At 41.3% G+C, this 25,017-nt stretch overlaps 2 long non-coding RNA genes and 1 pseudogene across 2 annotated transcripts in view; all 3 read left to right on the top strand.

Annotated features, from left to right (window-relative positions):
• LOC140526118 (uncharacterized) overlaps positions 1 to 25,017 on the top strand; it is a 310,915-nt gene that overhangs the window by 148,892 nt on the left and 137,006 nt on the right. The gene's annotated exons all lie outside the window — the stretch shown is intronic.
• LOC140526116 (uncharacterized) lies at positions 6,919 to 24,650 on the top strand. The gene is made up of 4 exons (XR_011974248.1): positions 6,919 to 8,310; positions 19,545 to 23,712; positions 23,878 to 23,962; positions 24,135 to 24,650. It is a non-coding gene; the product is annotated as an uncharacterized lncRNA (long non-coding RNA).
• Positions 8,308 to 23,712, top strand: LOC140526114 (alpha-enolase pseudogene; annotated as a pseudogene).

Below are 25,017 nucleotides of genomic sequence, written 5' to 3'. Positions count from 1 at the left end.
GGATGTAATGGGGAAAGTAGAGTAGCTCTATAGTAAAGTAGATTGAGTGCTGGGCCTGGAATCAGGAAGACTCATCTTCCTGAGTTCAAATCTGGTCTCAGATACTTACTAGCTGTATGACCCTGGGCAAATCACTTAACCTTGTTTGTCTCAGTTTCATCATCTGTAAAAGAGCTGGAGGAAGAAATGGCAAACCACTCCAGTATCTTTGCTAAGAAAACCTCAAATGGAATCGCAAAGAGTCAGACAAGACTGAAAATGACTGACAGAGAAGTCTGTGGAGAGTGAAAGGTGACTGATCTGTCTCCTTGAAAATGATAGTTCTGGGATGAACTCACCAAGGCAGGACATGTGTCTCATTAGCATGCTTATTTTAAGTTTGATCCCACTCTCCCCAGTTGCTAAGTATATACAGGAGAGAGAGAGAATGTGCTCCAGTTTGGGAAATGTCTTATAGCTTCTGTTCTTGCTCTGTCTTCTCAGTCAAACCCCTTTTGCAAAAGCTACCTGATATCAACATCATTATTGGGGAGAACATGTTGCATGTGTTAGAAACTCCAGAACCCTGAGAGGAGAAATAGCTACTTTCTGGGGACCCAATCTGTGAATCCCAGTGGGGTTTGGGGTGCCACATGTAAAATAGAGATGGTCACATTCACAACTTCTTCTAAATCATTTAGAAGAGGTTTTAATTTTCTTTGAGGGACAGCTAAGTGGTACAGTAGAGTTCTGGATCTGAAGTCAAGAAGACTCATCTTCCTGAGTTCAAATCTAGCTTCAGACACTTACTAACCATATGATCTTGGGCAAGTCACTTAACTCTGTTTACTTCACTTCCTCATTTGTAAAGTGAGCTGGAGAAGGAAATGGCAAACCACTCTAGTATCTTTGCCAAGAAACCTCAAATGGGGTCATGAAAAGTTGGACACGACTGAAACAACTAAACCAACAAATGAGAACAAGGTAGAGGTTGGGTCAAAATGAGTGATGTGAAGTTTGGATGGTAAGGTTATAGATATGGAGCTGGAAATGAGGCTATCAAGTCCAATTCCCTCATTTTACAGATGAGCAAACTGAGGCATACAGAAATTAAGTGACTTGCAGAGAGGCAAGATTTCAACTCCAGTCTTCTTGACTTCAACCTAGTGTGCTATAGACTAGCATTATATGTGCATTATATCTGTTTATCACATCCCCAAAGTGCTTGATCCATAGTGAGAAAACAGATTCACATGCCACCTCAACTACTTGTTACCCATGTTATCTTGGACAAGGCATTGAATCTTTCTAGGCCAAGCTTTCTTTGTTTGTGTTATTGGTGACTGGGGGAATATTTAATGAGCCCAGTCTTTATGAGCACACATAGCTGGCTCCGTCTAATGCAATTCCCAGTGTGGACTTTGGAATATGCCTAGGCATTCAGTAACTATTTCTGGTATGCTAACCATGTGGTGATGAGATAGAGTTTGATTGGCTGATAAGCCAGAACTAGGTGTGTATTCAAAAGACCAAAGCATCTCTCTCTCTCTTTCTGTCTCTTCTTCTGTCTCTGCATTTTTCTTTTCCCTCTCCTTTTTTTTCTTTTGCCTTAGAGGTTCTTTTTCTATGTGTTTTTTGGAAGAGTTTCTGGAATCAACTAAATTAAGCCACTTACAGCAGGTATTGCAGCATTTCACTCAGCATTTTCTCAGACAATCAAAAATCATGTCTCTCTCTCCATTAGGAGCAGCAGGTGGCACAGGCTGCCACTCTACAATATCTCAGTTGACATTCCTCCACTGAGCCAAAACTTTTTGCAGTCCTTTGCAAAAAATCAGCTGGGAGTAATTTTGAAACTTGTATCTATGTAGCATGAGCACGATCATTAGCTCTTTAAACATAAACAAATAAAAAGGATTGTTTTCCTGGCTTCCCAGGTAACTAATCTACAGTATTGTTGAAAACAAAAATAGATACAATGCACATTAACAATATACATGCAATAAATATTACACTATATAGTGTCTCACCTGATTGTGACTATATAAAGTATATTGTACAGACACCCCTCTAGAATGCAGGCATATCCATAAAATGAGGCAATTAATCACAAGCAACAAAGTAAAGCATGACTAATTAACAAAGCAAAGCCAGATTGCTGCAACAATAACACTAGAAAAATACGGTTTAATTGTAAACATTAGAGCATATGCAAATAAACAAGCAAAGCAATTAACGAACATTACTATAGCATAAACATAACCCAAAACATAGTCAAATGAATTTAACAGTTAAATAATAACTGGTCATATTCAAACATGAAGTAATTAACATGTGCAGCAACAAATACACAATTTCATACAAAACACACTTAACATTGTCAATGCCTAACATTGTAGCCAAGTTTAGCAATGCTCCCTTGCTACATATGTAACGACTTCTTTAGATTTACCTATAATGTCATGTTAGTCCAGTGACTGGTCTTTTGGGTCTAGTTCCTTTGTCACTTCCAGATTTTCTGCTCCTTCTGACCTGACCATTAGGATCATTACAGACAAGTTTGTCTACACTTGGGTTGACATCAAGGTGTGTTTGCCCTCGTTGCCGAAGAAGAACATGCTATCAGAGAAATAATGATATGACTTGCACTTGACTTTGTTTTGAGTGAGGGAAGGCTGTGCAGGTCATCAGCCTCACTTCCCCTCCAGAGCCATCTGAATCCAGTGACCAGATATTCATCAGGATGACTGGAGATGACCCACGATGAGGCAACTGAGGTTAAGTGACTTGCTCAAGGTCACACAGCTAGTGAGTGCCAAGTGTCTGAGGTGAGATTTGAACTCAGGTCCTCTTGACTCCTGCACTGGTCCTCTATCCACTGCACCACCTAGCTGCCCATGAGAGTGAATATAAAGGAATTGGAGGGTGGGTTTGTTGTTTGTTGACCTTTGTTCTTGAAGAGGACCATGACCTCAGGAAGCTGATGCCACAACTTGCAAGTGAATTGATTTAAGTGAGGGAGGGCTGTGCAAAGTCACCAGCCTCATTCCTCTGGAGCCATGTGGGTCCTGGGGCCAGATATAGATTGAGACAACTGGAGGTGGGTTGGGGGGAAGGTGGAGGAAGAAGACCACTGCTGGGGGAAATCAAGAAGGCGTCACACACTTTAATTGACCTCTGAAGTCAACCAGGGATTCCAAGAGGTAGAGAGAGTGAAGGGGGGCAGCTGGAGCCAGAGAAGAAGGATTTAAATGCCTACAAGGGGCTCTATTTTATCTTAGAGGCAGCAGGAGCTAGACTCTTGACAAAGATGCCTAGCAGTGTGCCTTATGAACTGAAGACACTTGGGTCCCTGAGTGGGGCAGTGACTCACCTGGGTTCACCAAGTATGAAGCTGGATTATGATAGCATAAGAGGTCCCTGATCACCCCACTGAATGATGGGGGCCTTCCCTGAAAAATGCTTGGGCAGAGAGTGGACTTGCAGGCTCTCAGATGCTGCTCTAGGATATACTCTGCGTGACCTTGGGCAATGCTTTTACTTTACATAAAATTCTCACTTCCCCCTATTAGGGTCAGAGAATAAAGATTCTTGCAAAGGACTGAGAAGAAGCAAAGATAGGAATTCTACTATGGAACACTAAATTCAGGCTCATGGGAGACCTCTGTCTGAGGTTACAGTGAAGCTACCATCTTCAGGCCTGTGGCCTGCTGTGAACCTCCCCTACCCCTTACTTGGCCCAGAACTAGCTGCAGTGCAAGTTAGGGTATGGGAGGATATCCATAGATACCCAGGCTAGAGTTACCTGGATGTGGTGCTGGGAAAGTTGGAAAATTTCATGGGCTACCAGAAGGGTCTTTGAGTCCATCACAAGGTAGAGCAGACATAGGAGAGCCAGGAAGCCTGCCCCTCGAAGGTCTGTGGCTGGGTTTGAACCTTGAAAGCTTTCAAGGAAACTGGGCTGACAGCAAGGATAGGTTGGCTAGCAATATGTTTTGCTCTGTGAGTGGTGTCTCGAGTCTGTGTAGTGGCCTCTGGCTTCCTAGTCTGTACTAGTACTTAGTCTCCTTCATTGGAAACATACTTTTCAATGCCTATATCTAGTCCAGTCTTGGTGCAGTGAATGGTCTGTTTTACTCAGAACTCCTCATTTCTCTCCACTTGCACATTAGAAATTCTAACCAGTTCTCCTATAGGCAATAGTTGGTTGTGGTAAATAATCCCTTTAGATTATTTCCATTATCGGGGCCTATTTTGTAAGTAAGCAAGTCTCTCAATAACTTTTTATGGATTAGTTTTCCATTGGTCAGCTCATTTGTGAGTCATGTAAATACCAAGGTTTCCCAAAAGAACTTTTGTCTCCTTGCTGAAGGTTCTGATACTGTATTCTAGGATCATAATGTTTTTTGTTTCTGTCACAGCTTTCCTGAGCTGAAGCATTGGCTTGTTGGTGGCTTTCCCTTATTTTCTCTCTTAGCCATGTTAATGGTTGCATCTCATCCTTCATCTAGAGGGGCCAACAGAGAAGTCAATAGGCAGGTGTGGTTCTTGCCTAAAACATGAGCAAGTATGCCATGAAGTCCATAGCATCCATTCAAATTCATGGTGGAATTGTACCAAAGTACTAGAAATGACAGGTTGACTCCTCCATTGAACTTTTTGTTCCAGTTAGAGGTTCCACCATGTTCAACCGTGTGTGGTTACAGTGTTTAGGTTGTGGGTACCCTGAATGGTAAGGCAAAGATTCAGATTTTATCATACTTGCCAAGGCCAGTAGTTTCTTGAATAACTGGTTCTTGGTATCTCTACTTTGATCATGATGGAGTCCAGCAAAGAATTCGTACACTGGAACTACATTTCCCACAAAACTTTGGCATCAATAGATGCTTTTTCTGGTTTCTCATTAGAAATGTTTGTGTGTATCTGGTGAAAAGGTCAGTCACTGCTAAGATATGACTTCTATTTTTGCTATCACATTCCAGAGATAGAAAGATAAGTTCCAAAGTCTTCCTTGTCCTTACATTCTCCAAATATGCACCATGAGTTGATAATGTGCACATTGTGCACATCTGGCACGTTTCATACTTTTTGGTGAAATCTGTGTCCATCTTGGGCCAGTAAGATTGGTTTCTTACCAGCTTGAGTCATGTCCAAAGTCATCCTACAAGGTACTCATTGCCATTAGGTGGTATGCTCTGGGTAGTACCCGCTGCTTCCTGGTTCCACGTTTGGGATCCGTCACAGTCTGATACAACACTATCTATGGTTCCAACTTATATCGTTGTCTCAGCAGTCATATGCTGTCTGCATCCTGGAACTTAAGAACCGGAATCACTAAATTTGGTTTAGAATCACTACCTTGCTTTTGACTTGTATTACTTTTCTTAGTCCTTCATCAGTCATATCTGTTCTGGCTCCCAGGCACCTGTAGATAGTTGTAACAAGGAAGACTGATCCAACAGAACAAGGCTCATGTACTCATTTGGCACCTAGAAAGGAAGAATTGGACTTGATGGCTAGCATAGTCAATTGTTTTCTTTTCCTTCTCAGTATATGACTCAGTGAAAGATTAACTCCTTGAGGGTAGGGATGAAATTTTCTCTAAATTTTTTATCTCTCCCAATGCCTGTCTAGTACAGTACTCTGCAGAGTGGATGCATAAGTGTTTGTTTTACTGTGTACTCACGTGTGTATTCAGGAACCCAAAGGCTCATAACATTTAGAACTGGAGGGAGGGTTTAAAGGTCATTTAGTCTAACATGCTTATTTTTATGGATGGGGAAACAGACCTAGTGGAGTGATTTGCCCAAATCTGAGGAGAAAAAAAATAGTTTGGGAGCCAAAGTCCCGAGAGAGAGAGAGAGAGAGAGAGAGAGAGAGAGAGAGAGAGAGAGAAGAGAGACGAAAATTGAGACAAGGGGAAGGATGGAAGGAAGGCAGGCGGCGGGAGCAGGAGACTCTGGAGAGTTTTTTGGGTGGTTAATAAACTAAAAGTCTGCCAAGTTTAAAATAGAAAGAGGTGGGTTGTGTTTTCAGTGTGAGGAGGGGGGAGGGGGTCTCCAGGACACTTCTATGATAAATACTTGACATACTAGCCATAATAAGAGGAGTGGCGGCAGCAGGAGGGGGATGTTGGAATTGGGGGTAGGATGGGTAGGGGCTTTAGCCCAGCAGGGTGGGCTTCAGAGCCCAAACATAGAGATGGAAAGCAATAGTACAGAGAGGCATTGGTGAATTGACAATGAAATCTGCAGTTACTTCACTGGCTTTTTTTATTAAATAAACACAGCCTGAAAAGGACCCAGCGGCCCTGAGGTAGTTGTCTCGGCTTGGATTACTAACTCAACACCCAGATCTCTCAGCCTGACTCCCACCTCCTCGTTCTCTCCATTAACATTACACCCCCCCTTTCCCTAAACTCCTCCTTTCATCCCCAACCTCAGTCTTCTCCAGGTCCAAGTCACCATTTCTGTTTCTCCTTGTCAATTTTTCCCTTTTGCTCTGACCCTGCTTTTATAGCCTTTGGCTGCCAACACCTCTTCTGGTTTCCCAGTCATTGCCTTACATGAGGCTTTTCTGGCAGAACCAGTTCCCTATCCCCCCTACTCCCTGTTTCCTGTTCTTGCTGGGTCTCCCTAACTACCACCTGCCCCAGACTTTCCCCTCCAACTCAACCCTGTCAGGAAATCCCTCTCCCTAGCCTGGGGTGACCCTGCCCCAGACCCTCTGTGTGCCCAGAGAGCCTCCCAGATTGAATGCTGAGGGCCTCCTCCTTCCCTGAGACCAGTCACATGTTTGTCTGGTACTTAGTGGACTTTAGGGGCAACCAAAATCACAACTACTCCGTGTGTGTGTGTGTGTGTGTGTGTGTGTGTGTGTGTGTGTGTGTGTGTGTGTGTGTGTGTGTGTGTGTGTGTGTGTGTGTGTGTGTGTGTGTAGGTGGGGGAAGGTAGGCCTGGAAACTCAGCTGAGGAACCTGGCCACTCAGCTGAGGAGCCTGGCCTCATGGAAACTTGCCACAGGAACTGGCCTGGCCTGTTCTATACATATTATCCAAAAATTGCCTTCCATATGTCTACTCAACTACTCTCAACCCTGTGAACACCCAGAAAACACAGTTCTCTCATCTTGAACCCAACCCTTATTACTCGAGTGTCACAGAATGGTAAGATTGAGTCTGAAAAAAGCCTTAGAGATATTTCTAGTCTAAAGCTCTCATTTTTTAGAGAGAAAATTGAGTCCCGGAAAGGTTTAATGATGTGCCCAAAGTCATACAGGGAGCAGACTTAATTAATCAACCAAGTATATGATTAAATATAATAATTAATTAATAGTGAGAGATAGTATAGTATAGAAGATGGACAACTGGACTATGAAAACAGGAAGGTTTTTCAAGTCCTTCCTCTGACATGTACAAGCTATGTGAACTTGGGTAAGTCAATTAACCTCTTAGTATTCTAGACCAGGGATTCTTAAACTTCTTTCGCTTGCCCACTGCTTTTGTGTTTTGGCAGCTGTTACTTATGGTTGCATGGCTTCAGGGCATGTGCAGCGCAAAGTTTTCATGTTTTGTGCTCTGAACCAAGGCTGCAGTGAAGTTTCAAATGCAAGAGGGGCAAATGCTGCCAGAAATACCTTGGATTCATTACAAGTTTAATTTTGAATTAGTTTTTGGTCTTTGCGTGTTCAGGATCCTTTTACTGTTGCCAAATTTTTTTTGACCCCATATAAGAAGCATGGCATCTAGACCAAAGGTGTCAAATATGGCCCACTAGAGGCATGGAGCCCACAACACCCCTGAATGAGCCCAAACCAGCTTAAAATGTAATTGGGAAGTATTTAACAAAATAAATGAAAATACAATAAAACATAGATAATAATAAAATGTGATTTTCTATGTAAATAAGAAGCCTGTAGGAATCCTTAGGTACGGTTTAATGGCTCCATTTCTATTTGCATTTGACTCTACTGCTCTAGCCAACTTTCTAAGACTATAAACTGAAGAAGGAGTAGAGGGATTTTGCTCACCTGGGAGTTCTCTATACCAATGTAATCACAGGACCAGTCACTAGCCCTATTTATTAATTATATAAATATTTGCTCACCTGTCATTCTACTTTGTTTGAGTTTGGTATCTGTTTTTCTCTTATTCAGAATTCATCTCATGGCCTGCCTTTTCTAGGCATAGGAGCTCATTCTCTCATCCTCTATCTGTCCTGGAACATAGGAAGGAAGGAATCAGACCAAGCTGTGTCAGATATAGTGTGATGTGGCCCTGAAAGTACCAAGTGATCTCTCTATCACGAGAAGTCAGACATCGACTTTTTAAAGGTTAGGTATATTTTATAACATATTCTTCTCATACCCTTTTCTAGATTAATTCCCCATTGAGGTAAAAATACATTTTTTTTTCTACTGTTTACATATGGCAGAATTGACAGAAACTTTAGAGTTCTCTAATCCAAAACCCTCAATTCAACTAGATTCAAAAAATATTAAAGTAAGATCAACAGAGAATAAGTGACTTATTCAAGGTCATATTGCTAGTCAAATGGTAGAGTTTGGATTAGGACCTGAATTTATGGTCTACTATCAATCAATCAATACTTTAAAAATAAGCTTTAATAGAAGGCAGCCAGGTGGCACAGTGGAGCAGGCACCTGTCCTGGAGTCAGAAAGACTCATCTTCCTGAAGTCAAATCTGACTTCAGACAACCAAATGTGGCCCTAGACAAGTTATTTATCCCTGTGTACCTCAGTTTCCTCATCTATAAAGGGAGTTAAAGAAATGGCAAACTATTCCAGTGTTTTTTAATGACTGAACAACAACAAAAAGCTTTAATAGACACTTGAATTTGTCTCCTTTATCACTGCTCTGAACCTCAGTTTCTTCGTCTATAAAATAGGGATGGGGGTGAAGCTAAGATAGCAGAGTAACAGCATGGTCTTGCTAGTATTCTCCCCACAAACCCATACAAATACCTGTAAAAAATGACTCTAAATAAATTCTGAAGCTGCAGAACCCACAGAATGGCAGAGTGAAGCAAATCTCCAGCCCAAGACAGCCTGGAAGGTCACTGGGAGGTCTCTATCACCCTGAGCTGGGAGCAGAGTGCAGTCCAGTGTGGGCCACACCAGCACAGATAGGACTTGAGCAGGTCTTGGGGGCACTGAGTCTCAGGCACCTGTGGTGGTTTCCAGACTCTACGACCCCAAAACATTGAGGAGAAATTGGAAGGTCAGTGGAAAAACCTGTGGGACTTGTGAGAGAATAGAGTGGTCTGGCCCCAGCCCCAGGGAAAAGGAGGGTGTTGGAGCCCTTGGCAACCACAGCAGTGGCAGCAGAAACAGGGGCAGGGGCAGTGACAGAAGCAGCTGCTGTTTCTGGAGCTCTAGACCTAAAGATTGTGGGGGGAAACAAGCAGCTGACAGTACTCCACCTCCCCACTGGAAGCAGAGAACTACCTTGACAAAGACCTCAAACGTCAAGTAAATGGCTGGGGAAATAAGCAAAAAACTGGAAAAAGAATCATACTATAGAATCTTACTTTGGTGACAAAGAAGAGCAAAGTATACAAACAGAAGAGGACAAATTCAAAGCTCCTCCTTCCAAAGCCTCCAACAAAAATATGAATTGGTCTCAGGCCATGGAAGAGCTCAAAAAGGATTTTGAAAATCAAGTAAGAGAAGTGGAGCAAAAATTGGAAAGAGCGATGATAGCAATGCAAGAAAATCATAAAAAATGATTCAATTGCTTGCTAAAGGAGACAAAAAATACTGAAGAAAATAACACTTTATAAAATAGGGATAATGATATTTACAGTAATGATCTCACAAAAAAGAAATATCTGATTTGATAGTATTTGGCTTGTCTGGGTCCAAACTAGTAAGCATTTGTTGTTAAAAAGGGGTTTGTGGCCCTCGGCCTGTGTTCTCTGAGCCCAGAGGAGGAAGCCCTATCCAGAAACTCAACATGTCTATTTATAAGATCCAGGCAAGAGAAATCTTTGACATTCATGGAAACCCCACTGTTGAAATTGATCTCTACACTGAAAAAGGTCAATTCTGAGCTGCTGTGCCCAGTGGTGCCTCTACTGGTATCCATGAAACCCTGGAGCTCCAAGACAATGATAAGACCTATTACATGGGGAAAGATGTCTCAAAAGTGGTTGAGTACATCAGTAAAACTATTGCCCTGACCCTGATGAGCAAGAAACTGAATGTTTTGGAGCAGGAGAAGATTGACAAATTGATGATAGAGATGGATGGCCTGAGAATAAATCTAAATTTGGTGCAAATGCCATATTGAGAGTGTCTCTTGCTGTCTGTAAGGCTGGAGCTGCTGAGAAAGGTGTCTTCCTATACCATCATGTTGCTGAATTTGCAGGTGATGATGAAGTCATCCTGCCAGTTCCAGCCTTCAGAGTGATCAATGGTGGTTCCTATGCTGGTAACAAGTTGGCCATGCAGGAGTTCATGATCCTCCCTGTTGGAGCAGCAGACTTTGAGGAGGCCATGCTCATTGGAGCTGAGGTCTACCACAACTTGAAGAGTGTGATTAAGCAGAAATATGGACAGAATGCCATCAACATAGCAGATGAGGGTGGCTTTGCTCCTAATATCCTGGAAAATAAAGAAACTTTAGACCTGCTAAAGAATGCTTATTGGTAAGGCTGGATAAACTGATAAGGTTGTAATTGGCATGGATGTTGCTGCCTCTGAATTCTTCTGATCTGTGAAATATGACTTGGACTTCAAGTCTCCTGATGATTCCAGCAGATACATCTCCCCTTTTGAGCTTGGGGACCTCTAGAAGAGCTTCCTCAAGGATTACCCAGTGGTGTCTATTGAAGATCCCTTTGACCAGGATGATTGGGAAGCTTAGAAAAATTTCACTGCTACTTCAGGCATCCAGGTGGTAGGAGATGATCTCACAGGGATCAATCCCAAGCTCACTGAAAAGGCTGTAAAAGAGAAAGCTTGCAACTGTCTCCTATTCAAAGTGAACCAGATTGGCTTTGTGACTGAATCTCTCCAGGAGTGCAAGCTGGCCCAGTCCAATGGGTGGGGAGTAATGGTTTCCCATCATTCTGAGGAGACTGAAGATACCTTCTTTGCAGACCTAGTAGTGGGTCTCTGTACTGGGCAGATCGAGACTGGTGCCCCCTGCCCATCTGAGCATCTGGCCAAGTAGAACCAGCTTCTCAGAATTGAGGAAGAACTGGGCAGCAAGGCTAAATTTACTGGGAGGAACTTCAAAAACCCTCAGGCCAAGTAAGCTCTGTGGCTAGGAGGCCTAAGAGCTCACTGGTGCCAGTCACCTTTGTAGAAATCTACTTCTGCCCTAATAATGGACAGCAACAAATACTAGCAAGGGCCTCTGCTACTTAACTTCCCTCTCCCTTCCACCTTTCTATAATGTTCTCACTGCTTTGTTAGAATTGTGTTACACCAGAGACTTCCTGATCATCTGACTCTCTCTTGGGAGACTCTTTATCATCTTGTGACTAGGATAGAAGGACCTGTTCTCACCCCCAACCCTGGTGTTGATGATGTGTGGAGCCATGTACTTGTGATGCAGCCCTGATGAGCCCACAGGCCAGATTTTTATTGGCTTCCATGTGCAGAATAAAAGTATTCAGTAATCTACTGGGGAAAAAAAAGGGTTTGTGAAATTAAAAAAAAAAAAAAGAAAGAAACCACTGCCTTACTCCTTTTGATTAAAAATCTTGATCTACATCTTGAGGCTTTTCCCTTCAACCTTGATCCACTCTCAGGCCTACTGCTATGTAGTCCCTAGTCCCTTCCATCCTGTCCTTTGGTACTTTCTCTCTCCATCGTTATCAAATTTGCTCTCATACTAGATCTCTTTCTCATGAATTTACCTCTTCTTGTTTCATGAACACCAGGCTTTCTGCAGAAGATTTCTCATCCTTGATCCTCCTTTTCTGAGGCCCTGAGAATCCTTCAAGACTTAGTCACAAGGCCACTGCCTCCTGTTTGAGGGATGCTTTTCTGATTCCCTCAGATCCTCCACAATCCAAAATATTTTGTATATATTTATCTGTGTACATGTTGTTTCCTTCCAATAGAATATAGCACTTTGAGGGCAGGGGCTTTTAGATTTCTCTCTCTCTTTCTCTCTCTGTCTCTCTCTCTCTCTTTATGTAGTGCTCTGCATAGCATTTAGCACATCCTCTACCCTCCTCTTCTTTTTGAGATTTTTGGAAAATTTATCCCTCAGTGTTTTCAAAATGGTATTGTAACAGCATCGATTTCTTCTATTTGTACTTGGTTATCCATAGTTCCCCTTCCTGTCTTCATCTTTAGTGGCATTTCTACTTCTTCATACAGCACATTTTAGGGACTGAGGTGTTAGGACCAATGTGGTTTTTATTGCCCTTGATTATCAAAACAGTTTTTATAGAAATACTGAGAGATCTGTTTCATTTTTTATCTATTTGTTGTCATCTTTCCAATTCCACCTATCCATATTCTTGGGATGATGTAGCTTCTCTGGGATTCATGCTAAGCTTTCTGAAGATTTGTGTTTTCCTCTACTTCTCACTAATATATTGTGAGGTGATGCTACTTATTATCTTCCTCCACCCTCTATAAAACAAACAATTGTCAAAATAATCTCTCTAAGATCTGACCACGTAACTCCCCTTCTTCAGAAACTTTCAGTAACTCCCTTGTCAATAGCTGTCTTTCAATAGAAAATTGCAGTGACTACCTTTAGGGAGGGCAGTAACTCCTTAGCTTGATTTTAAACACCCCACCATCTAGCTCTGTCTCTCTATAGCCTGATTACACACTAGCTCTTCTTGATAGAATGGATAATGAGCCAACCTGAAGGAAAGTATCCCACCTCTGACACAGGCTGGCTGTGTGACCCAGGGCAAGTCACCAATGTTTCAGTGCCCTCTAGCCAATCGTCTAAGTAATGTTTTTCATTTTCGTATCCTCAGACCCTAGCTTAGTGACTTGTCACTTTTTAACTTACTATATGAGGTGAGAAGAATCCCAAGAGCTTTTATTTCCAATACCAAGCTTTGGTCCTATGGAGTCTTCTATAGTTGGTATTCCCCTTGACACAGTGATCTGAAGATATGCTACAATAAATATTTGCTTTGCTGCATGTAGCAGATGATTAAGAAATTTTTTTTAGACTAATCCCATGATTTCATTGGTTTAGAGAACTTTCAACTAGGAAATTTCCTTTACCAATTCAGGTTGGCATCTCCTTTGAAACTTACAGTCTGATAGAGCTTCCTAGTACATTGAGAGGTTGTGTATTGCCCGGGGTCATACACTCTGTATGTGTCTGACTTGAACTGGGGTCTTTCAGATTCCAAGGCTGGCTTCACTATATCTAGTTGTCTCTCAAGAAATATTTATTCAATTAAATTCTCTGAGTTCAAGGGTCAGTTATGATAGTCTCCTTTTTGGAGATGGTGAGTTCCAAGCAAGATAGACCAAAGAGTGGTAATACAAAGCCCTAACCATTGCAATGAACACAAAGGAAGAAGCCCTGCCTTGATATCTAATTATCTACTCAGCCTAAGGATGTTTGATCAGAAGTATTTATTTTACTTTATAGAGTGTAAATCCCAGGGGTAGAGACAAGATCTGTATGGGAGAGAGAGAAAACTATTCAACAATAAGAGCAAGGAGGTTCCATTGAGATCTCTGGTGACTGGCTATGTTTGCATGGGGCCACTTCCAGTAGGTACATAGCCTAGCCTAGGGCAAAATTGGGAAAGAGGCCAGACGGGTGTACTTTGAACCTCATAAGGCCACTGTTCCACCTGGATAATTCTGATTGCAAGAAAAGAAAGTGAACTTATAAGAAGACTTTGCAAAAGACTTTGTCAGTCAATGCACTAATTAATAAATAAGCATTTATTAAGGATCTATTATGTACCAGGACTGACTTTAGTTTGTAAAAATATGTTAATCCTATTCCTCAGTACCCATCTCCCTGACTAGGATTAACCAAAATTAAACTAAATAAAGGGGTCCACAAAAGACAACATCCAGAAGAAGCAAGCAGATTCTATGATAAAACACTGGTCAGATTGGTCTGATATCAGTTGGTTGGCAATCCTACTCATGACTCATCACCCAATAATTTCGTTGCTTGCATTCACAAGGCTCTTTTCAGTTTACAAAATTCCAGAGATAAACTATCCAATAGGTGTGTAAAGGAAGGGTATTTATTGATGGAGAGGAAACTTGTCTTGAACTAAACGATCCTCACTTCCAAAACCAGAGCCTCAGACACCAAGCTTTTCACCTCCAGGATCAGAGCCCTAGACACTGGGCTCCTCCTCTCCAGGACTAAGCCCAAGACTTAACAAACTTCTTGCCATTCATATCCTATCTAGGAACTCAGGGCCTGAGTTTCAGATACTAAGGCCTCACCTTCAGAAACAAAGCCTGGGAGACCAGGACCCCTAACTCCAAAGTTCCAGACACCAGAACTTTCACCTCCAGGACTAGTCTCAGACACCAGACCCTTCATCTTTATGACCAGAGCACAGGACCCCAGGTCCCTCACTTCTATGACAGGACCCCTTGGGACACTGGATATCTTACTTCTAGGAGTCCTGGTGGGAGACCAGGCCTCTCACCTTCAGGACTCAAGTCTAGGACACTAGGTCTCATCTCTGGAACCAGTGCCTGAGATGATAGATTTCTAATTTCTAGGAATTGGGACACTGAGTTAGGACTAGAAACCAAGTCCCTTACTTCCAGGACCAGAGCTAGATACCAGGCCTTTTGCCTCTAGGATTAGATTTTTGGATTCTAAGCCTCCCACCTCTAAAACCAGAGCCTTAGAAACCTGGTTTTACCTACAGGACCCTGCTTAGGACCAGGGTCTTAGACACCATGCCCCTTATCCTTAGGAACAGATTTATGAATAGGGTTTCTGACATCAGGACCAGTCTTCCTTCTTCCATAGCATTGGAGAGAGAATGGATGCTGTCTCCTGCTACCACAGAACCCTTGAGAGTAGAAACTCCATTCAAATGATATTCTATCCCTATTCTATATTGAAAAAGCTCCTATATCTTCCTCTCTAAGTTGACTAAAATTGGTTAGATACCTAAGCAAAAACTTCCTTTCCTTGTAACATTCTCTGCTCTGTCATCCTCATCTGCCTTAACTCTGTCCCTACTAAGTCCCTATCTGAGTCTGTCCTTTCCTCCATTGTGGAAGCCCTGTTAGAGAATTCACACATTTCCTTTCTCTTTGGACCTTTTCCTTTTGCAATCTTTCCATTTTCTTATACTTCAGGAAATCTGATTCCCTGCAGAAGACACATCATGCTTGGCCATCCTCTTTGGTTTTGGATGTGCTTTTTCTTGTGACCTCCTATGCACTGGACCAGAAGGACCATTAAGTATATTCTTTGATCCTTATTGTCACTTCCAGACTTTCTGCTTCCATCACTCAGCAACCTCTCCTTTTTGGGTTTCACATTAACCTGACATATAATCCTATCTTCCTCCTGGAGGCAATTACCCTAGGCCAATCAATCAACCAATAAGCATATTTTATAGAGGACCTATTATATGCCAGGCATTTCTCTAGATGCTGGGGATAGAAAGACCCCAAATGAAATAATCCCTGCTTTCGAGAAGCTCATATTCTGTTGAAAAAGACTATCTATCTATCTATCTATCTATCTATCTATCTATCTATCTATCTATCTATCTATCTGTCTATCTGTCTATCTGTCTCTGTCTGTCTGTCTGTCCGTTCATCTACCTATCTATCTAGGTGTATATATGTATATATATATATCCATGTATATATGTATATACTAATGTGTGTATGTGTATATATGTACGTATATATATGCATATGTATATATTGCCTTTCCTTTTTTTCTTTCTGTCCCTGATGCACATAGTCCGTGTCTCATAATTGTTTTCATTATTCATTCACTCTTTTTTAAAAGGAAATTATTTAAAAGGAAATTATTTAATTATTTGGCTTTTTTCTGTTTGGAATTTAAACACCCCAAATGAACATTTTCATATACATAGCAGAACACAAAAAGAAGTTTGCATATGAAAATGTTTGCCTCATCTGTAAAATAAGTTGAAGAAGGCAATGGCAAACCACTCCAGTATCTTTGTCAAGAAAACTCCAAATGGGGTCACAAAGAGTCAGACAAGCCCGAAATGATTAAACAACACAAACATGAAACTGCGAATTTCTATTTTATACCACTTGTTTTTAAAAAAATAAAAAGTTCTACATGCTATTTTTAAAACTGTTCTGCTTGTCTACACTTTCTTCTAATCTTCTTTATGTCCATTTAGAAAAACGTTAATGGCCCTCCTTTTTCATCACAATTGCTACCTGCTATTCTTTCTGGCTAGAGTTAGAAAATCTTCTTTAACTCCAATAAGTCCCTGTTTGTAGAGTTTCCTCTCAAACCTCTTTGGAGGACTTGTTTCCAACAAACCCAAAAGGAGGATGTGGGTCTGAGACATCACACTTTTCTTCAGCTTTCTGAGATCATCTAAGTGTCTCATGCAAATGAACAGATAAAAGAAAAGAGCGAAGAGGTCAGCTGGAACCACCGTTTGGTGAAGTCCAGAGAGCTCCTCACAAAGGGGAAATACACTTGGTGGGACCCCAAACTGACTGATGACAGTACAGAAGAGCCACACCTGCAACCCATTACCCTCTCAGTTACCTTTCTTGAAGACTGAGGGTCAAATGTAACCAGACTAGGAGAGAGCCCCAGAGTATTATCCTCACTATGTATATGTATGTAATAGAATTATGCTAGTAGGAGAAAGTGAGTTCAAGAGACAGATTTGGCTCATTTGTTTCAGTTGTGTTCCAGTCTTCCTGGCCCCATTTGAGGTTTTCCTGGCAAAGATACTGGAGTAGTTTGCCATTGCCTTTTCCAGCTCATTTTACAGATGAGAAAACTAAGGCCAAAAGAATTAAACGGCTTGCCGTGGGTCACACAGCTAGGAACTTTCTGAAATCAGATTTGAACTCAGGAAGATGAGTCTTCCTGACTTCAAGCCTGGGGCTAAGCCACTTTGTTCCCTCTCAAGAGATAGATTAGCTCGAGACTTCCAGCTCTAATTAGTTGATTGACTGGTCTGTGTTCCAAAAGAGATTTTCCTCCTTGGAATAAGACTATGGGAGCTAAAAGACCTTTCTTATCAGTCAGCATGCAACAATTAGGTGCCTACTGTGAGTCAGACACTAATGCTAAGTGTTAGGGGATAGAAAGGAAAAAAAATTAGTTTCTGATCCCCTATGAACTTCTATATAGCTATATACGTATGTATGTACACATATATATGCATACACACATATATATTTCAAAGTAAATACAATATCCATTTTTAAGGCTAGAGAAGCACTTTGGGGGTAAGGAAATGGCATTTCAAGATGAGCTTTGTAGGAGGTAAGGATTCTAACAGACATAATTGAGTCAAGAGAGCATTCTAGCCTGTATCTTGGACAACAATGAGAACTAGGGGATGGAATATTGTATCTGGGGGATAGACAGTAGGCAATTATAGATAGCATATTTTTTTTCCAGTGAGAAAATTTGTTTTTATAAGGGCATGCTTTTAAAAAATATCTGCAGCTTATCCTATGGACCATACACTGAGAAGGAGGGATGTGGCTGGTCCAAGTTTTTTCTTGTTATATAGAAGTAGCACCTCTAATGAAAATTATGTAAAGCTGAGGAGCAGCAGGTGGCAGCAGTGAGAACAACCCAGCCAGGAGGAGCAGTCAAGATCTAGAATGCCTAGAATAGGGTAGCTCAGCAGAGAGCAGCCCAACAAGATTGCATCACCAGCAAACAGCAGTGGCCCTGCATCCATGGAGGTTAGGGTTGTTCTTCCACATATGTTCCCCATGCTTGTTGTCCTCATATAGGATCCCCGTATGTCTGTCCTCTATTCCAGCTGAGAGTATGTGTATCTAGGGGACAATGAGTCCCAGGTTTATGAGTAGGGGGCGTTCGATGGCTACTTTTTAACTGTGCTATTGCATTAAATGCCTTTTTTTTTTTTTTGATGCCAAAATGTTCTTATAAATGTGGAAACACCTGTTGGAGCTCATGAACTATGGTTTTAAGTGGATGTCAATCCACTGAGTACCTTGATTCTAAGATAGCTTTTTATAGGGGTCCCTCAAGTGTGAGAAGTTATACACTAGTTGCCATATCTTTGTAGCCACCATTTCTGACACACTAGGGGCCATCTCCAGTTGTCCTGATCTATATGTTGCCACTGGACCCCGATAGTTTTGGAGAAGAAAGTGAGGATGGTGACCTTGCACAGCTTTCACTTAAATCCAATTCACTTGCAAGTCATGGCATCATCTTCCTGATGTCATGGTCCTCTTTGAGAATTAGAGGCAAACAACAACAACCTGACACACTTTGCACATATTAAGGCTTAATCAATGTTTGTCAAACTGGCTAGATGGGGGAGGAGCAATGAAGGGGAAGAGAATTTTATTTTTCACATTTATGGTCTGGGTCCAGAGACTTTCTGAAGGCAGACCTAGGGAAGGAGAACTATTTCCTCCCTCCAACCCAACCTTGGAGGCCAGACCTGCTAACAATGAACGAGGGATTTGTGTGTGTTAGATGGTGGGAAGGAGACGTGACTACTGAGGGCTCATCAGGTAGAGCAGGGGTGAGAACATCGACATGTTCTAGCATTCATCAAAGGCTTTGTAGAAGGAAAATGGCAGAGAACTGAAATATCTTTTTTTTGTCCCTCACAAACCCCTTTGGTAAGTTTAGGAGTCAGGGAGAACCCTTCCTGATCTCTCTGGTTTCTGGCTAGTGCAATAAAATCTTTTGGAAGAGTGTTGACTATGTTATTGTTATGTTTATTACAAATGGAAGATGATATGGGAATCTTTAGAGGAAAAATGTTTTACTCTTTCGAGGTTTTAAGGGTGATGGAAGAGGAAAGGGGGAGGAGACCTAGGAGGGTATTATTCTAACACACCAAGGATTGTTCCTTCACAATGATCTTATAAGAATAATCCCTTAAGTCCCTTTTATAGGTGAAAAAACTGAAATTCAGGGAAATGAATATTTTGTTTGCTCATGGTCACTAAAGTGTTAGAGTAGCTTCTGACTCTGAATCTCCAATTTTCTACCTTTCATCCTGCTACTTCTTAAGGCTTGTCTGCTAAATACCTTGACTTTAAAATACCAAGAGTCCAAGCTCATTCTACCATAGAATTTGAAGCACTATCTAGCTCAGACAGAGCAACACTTAATTTCATAATGTACTTTGGGTACTGGGTCCAGCAATCGATTCTTTTAAGGAGTCTTGCATATTTTAGATGGTCCAAAACAAATAAGCCAGGGAGAGAACTCTCCCCTAAATGCTTCCTTGATCAGCCTACCATAATATGATAATGCTCTGATGAATCTTCCCCAAAAGTCCATTTCCTGGTCCAAACAAACTGGTCACTGACTGTCCTTCAGAGATTTTTTTGTGTTTTCCAACTTCTATGCTTTTACTTACTATTTCTGCTTCATCTAGACTGAACTTCCTTCTCTCTGCTAAAGAAGCAGTGTTGATGGGACAGAGCCAAGATGGCAAAATAAAGGTAGGCACTTACCTGAGTTTTCCCAAATTCCCCTCCAAATGATTTTAAAGTAATGCCTGAAAACAAATTCTGGAGCAGCAGAACCAACAAAAGGACAGTGTGAAACAATTTTTCAGCCCAACACAATTTAGAAGGTGGGCAGGAAAGGTATGTCTCACCGGGGTGAAAGTGGATTGTAGTCCAATGAAGGCTATACTTCACCAAGCCAGCAGCAGGTCTTAAGAGTGACTGAGTGAATAGGGTAACTGAATCAGTAGCTATGTTTCCAGAGCTCTCAGCCCACAAATAGCAAGGGGGTCAGACAATTGGTCAGGAGATTACAAGGGTCCCTTTGCTGGCACTGGGTGCAGAACTCTTTTGCATTGCCCATGCATGATTCTTGGTGGCAATCCCAGGGCAAAGAAAAAGAGTCCTAGCACACTGTAGCATGGGGAACCACTGTCACAGTTCCAAGAAGGAGAAGAGTGGCTAACAGGCCAGAGCACAGGCCAGGAGATCAGTGACCACATATCTCCTTAGATCATACCACTTTGGAAGAACTGAAAACTTATGTACCCCTAAAACTAGCTTTGACAAAAGCAACACAAAATCCCCAAAGCTTGGGACAGTTCCTCCTCCACCCCAGGAGCAGAACTCAACTTTACTATAATGTTAAAAGTCAAGAAATAGGTGAGAAAAAAATGAGCAAATGACAAAAAAAAAGAACCTGATCATAGAAAATTACTGTGATGGCAGGGAAGATCAAAACACAAGCTCAGAAGAAGACAATAAAGTCAGAACAGCTATATCCAGAGCCTCAAAGAAAAATGTGAATTGGTCTAAGACCCAAAGAGAATTCTTAGAAGATCTCAAAAAGGATTTTAAAAATCAAACAAAAGATGTAGAGGATAAATTGGGAAAGAAAATGAGAATGATGTAAGAAAATCATGAAAAAATAGTCCTTGGTAAAGGACACACACACACACACACACACACACACACACACACACACACACACACCCCACTTAAACACACACACACAACCCTGAAAAAACACCACCTTAAAAAACAGAATACGCCAAATAATAAAAGAGGCACAAAAATTCATTGAAGAAAAGAATGCTTTAGAAAGCAGAATTGACTAAATGGAAAAAAGGTAACCAAAAATTCACTGAAGAGAACTCCTTAAAAAAGTAGAACTGACCAAATGGAAAAGGCTGTACAGAAGGCTCACTGAAGAAAATAATTACTTTCAAATTAAAATTGGGTAAGTAGAATCTAATGACTCCATAGGCATCAAGAAACAATAAAACAAAAAAAAAAGAAATATCTTATTGGAAAAATGACTGACTTGGAAATTAGATGGAGAGATAGTTTAAGAATTATTGGACTAAATGAAAGTCATGATAAAAAAAAGAGCCTAGACATCATTTTTCAAGAAATAATCTTAGAACCAGAGGGTAAAATGGAAATTGAAAGAATCCTCCTGTCGCTTCCTGAGATTCCCAAATGAAAAGTCCCTGGAATATTATAGCCAAATTCCAGTGCCCCCAAGTGAAGGAGAAAATATTTCAAGCAGCCAGAAAGAAACAATTCAGATATCTTGGAGCAACAATCAGGATAACACAAGATTTTGTAGCTTCGACATTGAAGGATTAGAGGGCTTGAAATATAATATTCCAGAGGGCAAAGGAGCCAAGAGTACAATCAAGAATCACTACTTAGCAAAACTGAGTATAACCCATTGGGGGGAAATGGATATTTAATGAAATAGAGGACTTTCAAGTATTCCTGATGATAAGACCAAAGCTGAAGAGAAAATCTGACTTTCAAAAAGGAAAAAGACAAATGTAGGAGGGGAATTGGGACACTAATGCGTTGATGGAGTTGTGAACTGATCCAACCTTTGTGGAGAGGAATTTTAAACTATGCACAAAGGGTTATATAAAACTGTGCATACCTTTTGACTCAGCAATACCACTATTAAGTCTGTATCCCACAGAGATGAAGAAGAAGACGAAGAAAGAATGAATGAAAGAGGGAAAGGACCTATACGTACAAAAATATTTATAGCAGCTCTTTTGATAGAACCGGAAATTGAGGGGATGCCCCTCAACTGGGGAATGACTGAACAAATTGTAGAATATGATGGTGTTGGAATACTATTGTGCTATTAGAAATGATTAGCAGGATGCTCTCTGAAAAACTTGGGAAGACATGAACTGATGAAAAGTGAAATGAGCAGAACCAGAAGAATGTACATAGTAAAGCACTATTGTTTGATGAAAAGCTGTGATTTAGCTATTTTAAACAGTATAATGATCCAAAACAATTCTGAAGGACTCATGATGAGAAATGCTATCCACCTCCAAAGAAACAACTAATGGAATCTGATAGAAGCAAACACTTTCATTTTCATATGTGTGTTTTGATCTGTGTTTTCTTTTACAATGTAACTAACATGGAAATAAATTTTGCATGACTGCACAGTTATAACCTATATCAAATTGCTTGCCTTATCAATAAATAATCTCTGTAAAAGGGAAGGAAAGGGAAGGAGGGAGAAAACTTGGAACTCAAAATTAAAAAAAAAGAATGCTAAAATTGTTTTTATATGTAATTGGGGAAAATATTTTTTAAAAAATATTTTTAAAATGAATCTTAAAAATTGCTTTTACATGTAATTGGTGAAAAATAAAATATTTTTTTCAAAAACATTTTTAGAAGCCATATTGGTCTTCTGTATTCTGCATGTGTAAAGAAGTACTATTGATCTTCATGACAGATAACCTGCATTCAATTTCCACTTCTATTTGTATTACACTGAGCAAAGCACATTACCTTCTGAACCTCAGGTTTTTCCTCATCTGTAAAATTTGTTGTTGTTAGGTGGTACAGTGGATAGAGCACCACTACAAGAGTCAGGAGGACCTGAGTTCAAATCTCACCTCAGACACTTGACACTCACTAGCTATGTGACCTTGGGCAAATCACTTAACCCCAATTGCCTCATCCTGGGTCATCTCCAGTCATCCTGAAGAATATCTGGTCACTGGATTCAGATGGCTCTAGAGGAGAAGTGAGGCTGGTGACCTTCACAGCCCTCCCTCACTCAAAACCAAGTCAAGTGCAAGTCGTGTCATCATTTCTCTGATGGCATGGTCTTCTTCAGCAACAAAAGATGAACACACACACTGTTTTTAGATGTGTCTGACTTTTCATAATCCCATTTGCGGTTTTCTTGGCAAATTTACTGGAGTGGTTTGCCATTTCTTTCTGTTGCTTGTTTTTTACCAGAGAGGATACCGAGGCCCAGAGGATTAAGTGAGTTGCCCAAGATAACACAAACCAGTAATTGTCTGGGGTGAGATTTTAACTCAGGAAGACATGCACTCTATCCACTATATAACCTAGTTGCTCTTGTAAAATGGGGGCCATTGAATAAGAAATATATGACCTACCTCAATGGGTTGTGAGGAAGGTAAACACTTTATAAACCTGTATAGGAAGTAAACACACATGTATACTCACACACACACACACATATACAAACACTATTATTATTTCTGCTAGAAGGAAGAGCCTTCTAAGTGCCCAGACTCCCAAGTCCTGTTTCTATTTCTACCCCTTTCTCCCCTTTCAGGAAAAAGCGTCATTTGAGATGGGGAGTCTAAGGGTATTCCCTTGAAGGGTGGGGCTTAAGAATGACAGTCATCCCCAAAACTGGCAGGAAAGTATCTGTAAAGCCATGCTTTGGGGCAGAGGATCCAGAGAAGTCTATGACTATTATGGAAAGTATGGATCTCCCTATACTTGCTGGCACAGTCAAACTGCATCGGGGCTGTCTTTCCCCGTCTCCCCCATTCTCCACCCTATGACTGGGCTGACATAGTGACATCACAATGGTTGCTGTGCATGGGGTGGAGTGTGATGGTTCTCTTGGTTTATTTCTTCCTTAGACCCTGGCGGACTAAGGGAGGATGTGAGGAGGTGGAAGAAGATCTCTCCCTCCCAACTCCCCTTCCCATGATCTCTCTCCCTTGCTCCCTCCTTTCATCATCTCCCCCTTTAATCCCTCCCACTCTCCCAGCTATGTAGGAGTTGTCCGGATTCATATTTGAGGTTTGAGTGAGTTTCTAACCTTTGTACCCCCAATTTCCTTCTTTTCTTCCTCTTTACTGTCTTCTAGGTCTTCACTTCTGTCTCTCCTTTACCCCTCATTCCCTAATTCCAGTCCCTCCACCTATTGGTTCCCCCCCCTTCTCTTCCTATCTCTCTCTTTCTCAGAGAAAATGAATGAAGATTCTAGTGAAGACCCCATCACCAACTGCAGCTGTACTGAGGTAGTCCCCCACAGTCAGAAAAATCCACGGTATGTATGGTCATTGAATTCTTTAACCAAAGCCCCAAAGTGGCTATTTCTCCTTTTTCTGCTTGAATTCTCTAGCCACTTTGTGTCTATCTCAGTCTCTTTTTTTTAAACTGCCCTTCTCCCTCCATTTATTTTCTCCTTATCTAATTTCCTTTTCTCCCTCCATTCCCAGAAAGGAGCAAACCTTCAGGCGCTGGAGGCAGAAGGCAATATTGGGGGATAACTTCATGGGGCAGAGCGAATGGTGGGGGGAGAACAAACTCTGCCCATTCCTCCCCGCAGTGGTTGGGCCCTGTCTCTGTGGATGCAGTTTAAGAACAAAGGTTGTGCTTCGCCCTCGGCCCCCACCACTCCCCCGGCAGGCCACCCAAAAGCTTCCCCACATACTATCCAAGGGAGAGTCAACACCTACAGAGGCCTGGTCCAGAACACAGCTGGCTTCTCAGTCATCTTTCCATCTAACCTCGAAGCCTGAACTCCAGACCGATAGCCACCCTCTGCATCCCCGTCAGCTGGCTCCGTTAGGTATTTGGCCCCAAGGTTTTATCTTGCCTCCTTCCAAGTATAGACCCCCCAAAAGCTAGCAATCCAACCTTAGGGGAACGTAACCCATTCTCCCAGGGAGAGTGATAACCCCCTAATCTACTATTTATTTTAAGAATAAAAAATATATTTGGTTTAAGAGTGACTTGTGTCCCTCGTGCCTTGAAAATTTATCTCTTGTGGAAAGGGGTCATAGCACCGATGGGGGAAGAAACAGTCCAGAGGTAAATATTGCCTCTTTAAATTGATACTCTTGTTATGGGGGAAAAAGCAATGGATTTGTAATCAGAAGACCTGGGTTTTAATCCCAGTCCTGATAGATGGTTAACATTGGGCAAATCATTTAACATTTCTGAGTCTCATGTTTTGTCTCAAAAATGAAAGTTCTGGACCAGATCTGGGGTTTTTAATGTGAGGTGCATAGATTCTTAAAGGATTTGTAGACATATTTCAGGGGGAGGTCTGTGAATTTAAAATTATATTTTTGAATGTAAATTTAAAAAATTAAATTT

Source organism: Notamacropus eugenii, chromosome 2 (genome assembly GCF_028372415.1).
Source record: "Notamacropus eugenii isolate mMacEug1 chromosome 2, mMacEug1.pri_v2, whole genome shotgun sequence".
Taxonomy (NCBI): Eukaryota; Metazoa; Chordata; class Mammalia; order Diprotodontia; family Macropodidae; genus Notamacropus; species Notamacropus eugenii.
The sequence above is the reverse complement of the archived record's forward strand: the minus strand, read 5'-3'. Positions and strand labels throughout refer to the sequence as shown.